This window comes from Felis catus, chromosome F2, assembly GCF_018350175.1.
Source record: "Felis catus isolate Fca126 chromosome F2, F.catus_Fca126_mat1.0, whole genome shotgun sequence".
In the NCBI taxonomy this organism is placed as follows: Eukaryota; Metazoa; Chordata; class Mammalia; order Carnivora; family Felidae; genus Felis; species Felis catus.
In genome coordinates, this window is record NC_058385.1 from 69,728,541 (window position 1) to 69,739,282 (window position 10,742).

Consider the following 10,742-nt stretch of genomic DNA (forward strand, 5'->3'; position numbering starts at 1 on the left):
TCTTGTGGTTCAGGAGTTCAAGCCCCACATCACGCTCGCTGCTGTCAGCCTATCAGCACAGAGGCTGCTTTGGATCCTCTGTCCCCCTCTCTCTGCCCTGCCTCGCTTGCACTATCCCAAAAGTAAATAAATATTTTAAAAAAATACTCAGGGGTCACCTGGGTGGCTCAGTCAGTTAAGTGTCTGACTTGAGCTCAGGTCATGATCTCAGGGTCTGTGAGTTCCAGCCCGGGGACAGGCTCTGTGCTGACAGCTCAAAGCCTGGAGTCTGCTTCAGATTCTGTGCCTCCCTTTCTCTCTGCCCCTTCCCCACTCACGCTCTGTGTCTCAAAAATAAATAAATATTAATTTAAAAAAAAATACTCAGTAATTTCAGAAAAAAAACAAAGTAAGGGGAAAAAAGGAAAAAAGATGAAACAAACAGAAAATGGCTAGCAAGATGGTGAATATTAATCATGCCATATCCAATAATTAAAGTACCTATAAACAATCTAAACATGCAAATTAAGAGGCAGAGATGATCAAACTGGATACAAAAACAAGGCCCACTTTCATGTTTTCCACACTTTTATATGGAAAGACATGGAAGGAAAGGATGGAAAAAGATATAGCATGCAAACACTAATTTTAAAAATGTTGCTGTAGCTACATTAATATCAGAAAAAGTAGACTCTAGCATGGGCTGTACTACCAGAGGAAAAAGGAAGCATTACACGATGATAAAAGGGTCAATTCTCCAAGAAGACACAAAAATCCTAGATGTTTATGCACCTAACCACAGAGCTCGCAAGTACATGCAATAAAAACGGACAGAACTGAAAAGGGAAATAGACAAATCCACAGTTAGAGTGGGAGTGTTCGACACTCGTCTCTCAGTAAGTGGGAAAAGAAGTCCTTGGGAAACGAGTCAAGGTAGAGAAGGGGTGAGCGCCATCATCCAATTTAACCCAATTGACATTTAATAGAGCCTTCTATAAAGGTTGGTTTAAAAAGCAAAGGTATTTCTAATATATATAGATATATCAGAAATTGGAATAAGCAATCCTACCAGGTAATAAGTTCTCCACTGCGGGAAGATATGAGAAGACAGCTGGATGCTCACACCAAGATTTTATAAGTAGGACAATAGCTTTCCCACTTTTAAAGCCAGAGAACCGTTATTCAAATTAAGCCATAGAGGAAGCATAAAATGGGTAACAGATAAAAGGAGAACCAGTATGGGCCAAAACCCTATTGATGTATCCTCAGAATTCACAGGGGGCCTGCGGTACCACTAGGAGGTGTCTAGGGCTCCACTACATACGCTTTTGAACTACCAGATAAGGGGGTTTCGCTAGGATGTGACCACTAAAACACTTTCCAACCCAGACTGGCAACTATCATTCACCATGCCCGGCTCTTAAAACTTCCATAGTTCTTGTTCAGTAAGTCAGGGCGGCGTCTAGAGGAAGTCTGCCTGTGTCCAGACTCCTCTGGATAATTTAAAAAGCTTATGATCTCCAGCAACTTCCGTAACTCTTCAACCTTGAACTGGAAAGCGAGGATACCAATAGCATCTACCACCCAAGATTTTTTCAGTGATGAAGAAATGAGCAAATATTTGTGAAGCATTTAGAACAATAGCTGACACACATGTAATAAACGTTAGCCACTATTTTTTCGAGACACCAGCAGCTTTTTGTTCGTTTGTTTGTTTCGGCTGTTGTGTAAAACATATTATTTTATAGACAACATGGAAACATCGTCTCGTGTCACAGATGAGTAGCGTCTTATCCCCAAACATGAAAGAGGGAAGTCTTCTAAACCGTCAGAGGGGAAATCACATCAGTTTAATACCCTAAATGATGTTGCATCAAAATGTTAACAGAACGGATCAACTTGAGATGACCCAAACCGGGCAGACATAGGACTGCCTATAGGAGCAACCCAGGCCAAGAGGATGGAAAGTTATCTCAACTTTAATACAATCGAGTATAACTTTAGAGGACTTTGTTCTCGGTGAGAAAAACTCCGTATCTACTCTCTCCTCCCTCCTACCAGCCAAGCTTGCCTACTGGAATCCCGGTGTATATTTCTTGTCCTAAGTTTAGAAATTCGACTGACCTCGCAGCCTTCACGTCCTGTAGTTGAGGTGAATGTGACCATTTAAACAGCTGCGAAGTGCAGGAATTAGGATAACATCCAGCATCTCTTTTGTAGACAAAATCCGATCTTGAGGAAAGTATGGATACTGAAACCACGCACTTGAGCCAGAACTACCCTTCCCCCAGCCCCCTCACACACTGTAGTTTAGCTAGATAAATATTTCACAAAATTTAAATATTCTATCATGCTGAAATGTCCTTATTGGGATAACTTTGGCACAAAAGTGTGTATTCAGTGTTCCATAATGATTGTCTCCAAAAAAAGCAGTTTGTAGTTGACATTTTCCAGATTGGGCCACTTAAATTTGCTTCCTCCCAGTGCAAGGTAACCGGAGGGGCGGGGTGGAGGGGCCCCAGCATCAGGCTCTGGCAAAGAGGGCCTGCCTCAGAGGGTCAAGGGTGCGTCACGGAAAAAGCATACACTGTGTGGCTTGTGTGGGTCTCAGTCAACTGCACAGAAGGCCATCTGCTAGTACCCTCAGTGGCTCCAGCATGGACCACAGAAGATATGTGACAGTCATAACCCAGGTCCCAGCTGTGGTCACAGCCCATCACCGGACCTCCCGGTGACTAGAGGGAGGCAGCTTTTGCGGGGTGCAAAGAGCAAGGGCTTTGGACCTAGGTTGATGGTACTTCAAGTTTAGCCCTCCCAGTTAGTAGCTCTGTAATCAGAGGCAACTTAACCGCAAGCCTTTCACTTTGTTGCATTATTTCTCCCGCTCTCGTGGACCGAAATAATACCATGTGCTATGTATTCTTCCTGGTTCTCTTTATACAAAATTAGTATTGAGGATTAAAAATTATAGAGCTAAAGGATGCAAATAAATCACTTGATAGTAAATTGAAGGATGCCTAAGGAATTAATCTTGCCTAATTTGTCTTTGGATCGAGGGCCTAAAACTGTACTTTCATAATAGTTTCTGTATTTCCATATCCCTTGATTTTATAACAACCTAGGACATAATTAGTACCAATAACTATTTGCTGATAAAAACGTAGTAGTCATGCAAATTGTGATGACAGTCGAACGGGAATCATGATGTTCTTTATGGGGCCCGATAAATTGTGGGCACATCTATTCATAGCAAATCAGAAATAGGGTTCTTTGATGCAGATTGTAGTTCTTTACGTCTCAAAACCTAGCACCATATCTGCATTTTTCCATTTATTACATTTATTACCACCGATTCATTTGGATATGTAGCTGCTAACAGGAAAGTCAAGGAAGGCTTAAAAAAAAAAAAGGTAAGGAAGAAAAATTTTAAATGGAAACAAAATCTTTTTTTTGTTTGTTCTCTTTTCTGTGAACTGGGGAAAGATCATATTGACTAAGTACAGCCAAGGACCACTCAAAGTGACTTTTCAGATAAGGTGTTCTACAAGGATGGAGTTTGAGAATCACTGTTGGATGAATCTAAATCAAGCAGTTTCTAGGATTCGGTTGGCAACAGGGAATGTGTCTCCTCTGTGAAATCACATAGTTGAAACCTTGAAAAAAAAAAAAGATTATGCTTTTTGTAACCCCCTCCCCCCCTTTTTATTTATTTTTTATTTTTTTTCAACGTTTTTTATTTATTTTGGGGACAGAGAGAGACAGAGCATGAACAGGGGAGGGGCAGAGAGAGAGGGAGACACAGAATCGGAGACAGGCTCCAGGCTCCGAGCCATCAGCCCAGAGCCTGACGCGGGGCTCGAACTACGGACCGCGAGATCGTGACCTGGCTGAAGTCGGACGCTTAACCGACTGCGCCACCCAGGTGCCCCCCTCCCCCCTTTTTAAAGTAACCATTTCTTGTCCTTCAGGCCTCTCTCTCCAAACAACCTATTTGGCCAGTCCCCACCACCTGACCTTCCCTGATTATTCAAGGTCCTCAATAATAGACTTAAATTGCAAACCTCTATCTCTCATGATATTCTTCTTCCAAACCTCTATGAAAAAGTACAGCTTTTACAATATACCTGGGGTTAGTTGGGATACCTCACTGCATCTTTTATCCTAATTGGCTTATGTGTGCAAGTTGTTGAGAGTTCAGGAAAGATATTTTAATAGGCCGATAATCTTTAATAGGCATCCTAAGCAACCCGGCATTCCCCAGCAGTGCCACGTGCTCACTCTCCTACGCAGGCAGGTTTAAAACATGCTATTCTTTCTACTCGTCATGCCCCATACTTACCGGCATTGGCTGGTGAACTTCTCACATCCCTCACAGCTTGGCTCAAGCATCAGTTCTCTGCGATCTTTCTTTCTTCACATTTGTTGGTGACGTCTCTGGACTGCTTTGTCTGCGACTTCTGTGGTAGGCAGAGTAACAGTCCTCCAGAGGTAGTGAAGTCCTAAACCCGAGAACCTCCAAATATCTCAACTTCCATGTCGAAAGGCAGCTGCAGAGGCAATTAAACGTTGGGTCTTGAGATGGAGAGGTTATCCCGGATTACCCAGGTGGGCTGCATGCCATCACGCAGGCAAAGAAAAAGGGAAGAGAGTGTCAGAGATGATGGGGGCAGTTAGGATGGGGCAATGGAGACGGAGGGAGGGATCACACCGGGGGCCAATGACTGTAGGCAGCTTCCAGAAGCTAGAAAAGCCAAGGAAACGCATCCTTCCCCGGAGCCTCCGGGAGGAACACAGCTCTGCCAACACCTTGAGTTTAGCCCAGTGAGACTCGTTGGAGATTTCTGATCTCTGGCACTGTACATAATAAATACGTGCTGTCTTCAGCAAAGTTTGTGATAATTTGTTACAGCACCATGAGAAAACTCACACAACTCCCAAAAGACTGATTGTCTTAGGGAATTAGACTTCAGCGTGAGGATTTTTCCTCTTACTCCATTGTCAATTTGCCTCTAACTACTAGTTCTGGGTAAAATAAGGGCTTAGTAAATTAATGATGATTAACAAGTGAATAAAAGCACAGACGATTCACTGGACATTTCTTGCAAGAATTTCATCAAGGATAGGATGGTACAGTAGACAAAGCTACAGACTCAGGTCAGAAGCCAGAATTCATTTTAGTTCTTCCACCCGGGTGGAGATGAATCACTTCACCTCTCTGATCTCAGCTTCTTTGCCTACAAAAAGAAACCAAGATATTTTTTTGGTCCCCAAGCTAATTCTCAGCCATAAGATTACGTGACCATATGCCAGGAAATTTTTGGAAGACATGTCTGAACTGGGTTGGGGGGTTGGACTGATGACCTTACAGGTCTCATCCAGCTCACAGATTCTATGACACAGACACAGCAGGACACATCTTGTGTAGAAAGTAACTCTAAGACAACTGATTTTTCAGAGCCTCCTGGGGGGAGGGGAAGTCCTCGGAGAGCAAACAAAGGCACCAGTAGCTTTGGGTCAAACCCTGCTTCTGATTCAGGCCAAAGGCAACTTGAATGCCACAAAGAACATCAAAGGGCAGAATCTGGCCCTGGAACAAGAAGACGGATGGAGGGGAAGTCATGATCTGCAGTAAAACAAATAAATAACCTTTAAAATCACATCTGCAGACGGTCTAACGTTTTTAAATGCTTTCCAATAAGCTTCTCTGGTAGCTTGCCACAAAGCCTGTCCAAGAGGATTTACAACAGATGGAGGCAGGGAATTGCAACCCAGCCCTGATGCCGCTACTAACCATTTGGGTGACCCTGGGCACATCATTTCACCTCCGTGGCCTGTACATTTCTCTTTTCAAGGTGAGGGGACTGAATTAGATGACTTCTGGCCTCCCCTGTAGCTTCAGAATCTTACCACCTCGGCCCAAGCACTAATTATGGATTCGCAAAAGCACAGTGGTTAGTTTTATATTAAAAAGCAGACCTTTATAGGATTCTGCAAAGGAACCCAAATTGAAATTTAAATCCTAGCCTTGGGAGAAGGAAGGGAAGGGAAGGAAGGAAGAGGAAAACGGGGAGGGTTACATAAGCGAGTATTTTTTCTTCTTCTTAAACCATTTCCTCATTGTTTCCCCCTGTTGATACAACTGCTCAAAATCACCCATGACCAATGTCCTTTTAAGTGACCCCACTCTAGCTAAAGATGCAGAGGTCAGGCTCAGAGCTGTTGCTATCTTTCTGTGCTTAGGCAGACCTGCAGGCTTGGGCCTCCCAGGCACGAAACCCAAATCCCAAGATAATGCTTAGGACACTTAATCCTCTTTTGTCCTGGGCTTTTCAGTGTAGGAATCCAGCAAGATGGAGCACTGAGCTATCTCCCAGATTCCCCATTTTAGGGCAGGTCTTGAAATAGTTTGTGATGTAACTGTTTCCACTGCATTTTTTTTCTTCCAGACCCTTTCCTATATAAGCCAAAGTTGTAAGAATAAGAACTTGAAGTTTTTGAAAAAGGCCTAAGCGAAAATCAAAAAGGGGGAAGGGCTTACATTTACCAGATGTTAAAAGGTGTTCCGAGTTTGAACTTTAGCAGGTTTAAAATTTTACCAAGACCTGCCTTCTACCTGCTCCCCGGTCACCATATAAATACAGGGACAACTGTGCCCATGGGGCCATTTTGAGGTTCTAGATCCCAGGATATACTTACCAGGAAAGAATGGAAGAAAACTGTAAAGACAATAGATGTTCAAAGAGCTAGTTATAAATAATTCCATATATTTGCAGATGGTGTCAAAGCAGTATTTCCCAGGGTATAGTAGGCACACATATATAAAATACACAAAACACCTTAAAGTACCGACCTGTACCCTCAGCATGGCAACACCCATCCCTCAAGTCCTACTCAATAGCCCTCACCACCTTTCATTAGCACCCCTTCCCTTAACTTTCTCAACACTCCTGTGTTCCCAAACCTTCCTTATATCTCCTTGAGTTCCCCCAATCCCTCAACCCTGACCCTTGTACAACCTCTTCAAAAAAAAACAAAACAAAACAAAACAAAACAAAAAAACACCTTTTTCTAAACCCCTAGCTCAGTCCCAGCCTCTCCCTAATCGCAGTGTCTTATCCTATCACTCATCATAAGCTACTGACACCACACTTCTCAGGCTTGACTTCTCCCTACCTCAATCCTCCCTTTCAGGTTAGATTTATCTCTCAGGGGGTCAACCCACTACCTCCTGTCTTCCTCTCTTTTACTAATTCCATCTTCCTATTTTTTGATCCAGCACCTTGGAAAACTCATGCCCAACCCCGAGACTCACTCCTATCTGTTCTTTTCTAGCATATACATTGAGCAACTCTTGTTCTCTGATGAACAAGAGTTCTTGTTCTATGATTCTTCCTAAATTTCCCCCTGTATTTATTTCCTTTCCATTAATTTCCCTTTATAAATACATTTATTTAAATTTGGAAAGTAACTTAATGTAAAGAAAAAATATTTACTAGATACTAAATAATAGTGCATGATAATATGAATATGGCCCAAATTTGACAAAGATTACTATAGGATTACAGGATATTTTCCCACATATTTTTTTTCATTTGTCCTTGTGACACCCAGTAACAGCAGGGAGAATACGAGTAATTAACCCCCTGTTGAGATAAGGAAGCAAAGACTGAGAGAGTTTGGATGAATTATCCAAGATCAACAGCAAGTAGCTGGTAGATCCAGAACTAAAATGAGACCCCACAGACTTCAGGTCCCCTGATCTTTACACTTCCTAATGGTGACACTCTTCCTTTGCAAATGCACTTAAATATGAATCTTTCTTAATTCAAGATACAAAATGGAGACCTTAGAAAGGGGTATTTGCCAGAAGTAAAATGAAAAGGAATTTTTAAAAATTTATCTCAGGTACTTTGAGATAAATGCATTTCAAATTAAGAAAAAGTATGATGTATAGCCAAAGAAAAGACAACAAATCACTGGAATATAAATAAGTTTCCCCTACAGAAAGTGGCAGAAATATGGAACACAAATGCAACTCACGGAAAATGATATAAGACTCCTGAATTTTCAAATATCAGATGTTTGAAAAGAGAAGTTGCTAAAAGATGGGAAATGCAGATTCTGAATGGAGTCACTTTCTAGGAATTTCATGGTCACCACACAGCAGGCCCCAACAGAGACTGAAACAGCAGGGAGGTAGGGAGAGGGGAATGGGGTGAGCCAGGAATTGACTGGGCTGTAAGCACTGCCCCAGCAGTAGATTTGGACCCAAAGGAGAGTGGGCCTGAACAGAAATGGCCTTACACAAAGCATGGTGTTAAACCTGAACTTCATGGAGAGTCTTCATGCATCATGATGAGGAGTGCAGATGATATAGGCAGAACTGGCCCAGGTTTATATCATAGCCCTCTCACCTATTTTCCAGATATATTAGCAATCTATCTAACATCGCTGTATCTCATTTATTCACTTTTAAGACGTTGACAATAACAGTGCCTGCCTCCTCGAGCTGGCATGAAAACTGTGTGAGACAATTCTCTTAAGAATATTAGTACAGAAAAAGTCCACTTAGCTGCAAAGGAAGAATAAAACGGTCACCTAAAGAGGGTGAGGAATTAGAATGACACGGGGCATAAAGAACAACATTCTAGACTGCAAGGCAGTGGAATAATATCCTCCAGCACCAGAGTAAATATGGTTTCCAACCTACAGTACTACAGCTCTCTAAATTCTCCGTCAAGTGTACGAGGAGATAAAGATATTTTGAGATATTCAAGGTCTCAAAATATTGCCTACCAGACAGCTTTACTCAGAAAGCTGTTGGAAGCCACACTCCATCAAAGTAAGGGGAGTCAGACAGGGAAAAGATCCAGGAAACAGGAGATCCAACTTAGCAGAGAAAAAGAGGTAATTCCAAGATGATGCTGAAACAAACGCCAAGGTCACTGTGATGCAGCCAGTGTGGAGAGCATCCAGGTGAGACTGAAGCAGGAGAAAGAGGACTCCAGGAGGATGCCTACAAGGGGGAAAACAAAAACAAAGACAAAACCCAAAAAACTTAACCAACAGATTACTTCATGCATTTGACAATAATATGCAGAGTTTCACCACCTGGAAGAGAGTTTGTAGACGCATTTGTGACAGTTGCATGTAACAAATGAAAACGTAGGGCAATTTTTATCTCCCGAAACACATACCAAAATGGAGAAAAGAGAGGGAAAGAGAAAATATAATAGCACACTATGTGGCTCAGCCAGAAGGAATGTATCATATATACAAATTTAAACACTGGATATTGATATAGCAGAACAAGGGGGGGTAAGGGCTGTGTTAGTGTACAGATGTATAGAAGAGACCTAATTCCTTATCTTCCAAGTAGGAAACCAGAGACACATATCCAAAATGTAAAATCAAGCTATTATAATATGAACATGTTATTAGGCAATGAGATAAATAGTAGAACAGTCAGATGATTTTAAAAATCGTGGCCTCTGAGTTTTATAAGCCTTATAGTATAATAGGGATTTTTAAATTCTATACACGCATTTTTTGAATTTTTAAAAGAAAATGAAAAATAGCTTAATAGAGTTTTGGGCATAGAGAAAACACTAACTAAATATTAAACTATTATTATTATTGTTAATATTTCTCAGGAGGTAAGTCCCAGCAATAGCTGGGCATTGTCAGGCAAACTAGTAATCCAGAATCTAGTATTTACCAGGCTTTTAGTCAACTGTCAGAAGACAGAGACCATGTTTCTCCTCGTTTATGGTTTAGCACTGTCCCCTACCCCACTCCAATGTAGCAGAGAGCTGGTACAAATAGGTAATCAAAATATAGTCACAGAAGGAATGAACAAAGGGACACATGCATGAAAAATATAATACTCAATTGTTAAGGTGTGGTTAACTCAGTCTACAGGTACAGAAAATAAGTTGGACCCTTAAAGTGTTGATTCTGACTAGATCTTTTTTTTTTTTTTCAACGTTTATTTATTTTGGGGACAGAGAGAGACAGAGCATGAACGGGGGAGGGGCAGAGAGAGAGGGAGACACAGAATCGGAAACAGGCTCCAGGCTCTGAGCCATCAGCCCAGAGCCCGACGCGGGGCTCAAACTCACGGACCGCGAGATCGTGACCTGGCTGAAGTCGGACGCTTAACCGACTGTGCCACCCAGGCACCCCATGATTCTGACTAGATCTTAATTTACTCACTTAAGAACCAAGCACAAGAGTCAATGACAATTGCAATTTCTTGATTTAATATTTCATTTTAATGAGTGATGCAATTCATATATTATGTCCCACCAACTTCAACACCTCCCCAACCCTTAGAATCTTGAATTCCTAAGAACTTATTTTATAGACACCTGGAATGGGACAAAGACAAGAAGAGTGGGCAGGAAAGAATATATATATAAACTAGACAAAACTCTCTAAAATGAAAAATGAAACACAATTTCAACTCTCAGGAATATGATAAACAGGACTGCCAACATTTCCCAAGAACGTCCTCCAAAGGAAAAGGACACCAGGACATTCTCAGCCCAACATATTCAGTTCTGTGTCACAGGCTGACAGATATGATATCCTGGAGCTCTCGCTGTCTGTAGAAGTCATAAAGACACCAGGTGGGAGCTTTGGCACAAACTAACTTTCTAAAGCACGCATCTTATAAAAATGAGAGTATAGTTCATGTGTAAGGTGCTTTCTGCCTTCCCTTTGAGATCTATTCTCCACACGTTTTTCATCCCGCTAACCTG

The 10,742-nt window shown here is 41.8% G+C and overlaps 1 long non-coding RNA gene across 1 annotated transcript in view; it reads right to left on the reverse strand.

Annotated features, from left to right (window-relative positions):
• Window positions 1–5,247, reverse strand: part of LOC123383107 — a 59,353-nt gene extending 54,106 nt beyond the window's left edge. Inside the window, exon 1 of the long non-coding RNA XR_006592474.1 lies at window positions 4,319–5,247. This is a non-coding gene — a long non-coding RNA (uncharacterized LOC123383107). The remainder of the gene's footprint in view (window positions 1–4,318) is intronic.
• Between the last annotated feature and the right edge of the window lie 5,495 nt (window positions 5,248–10,742).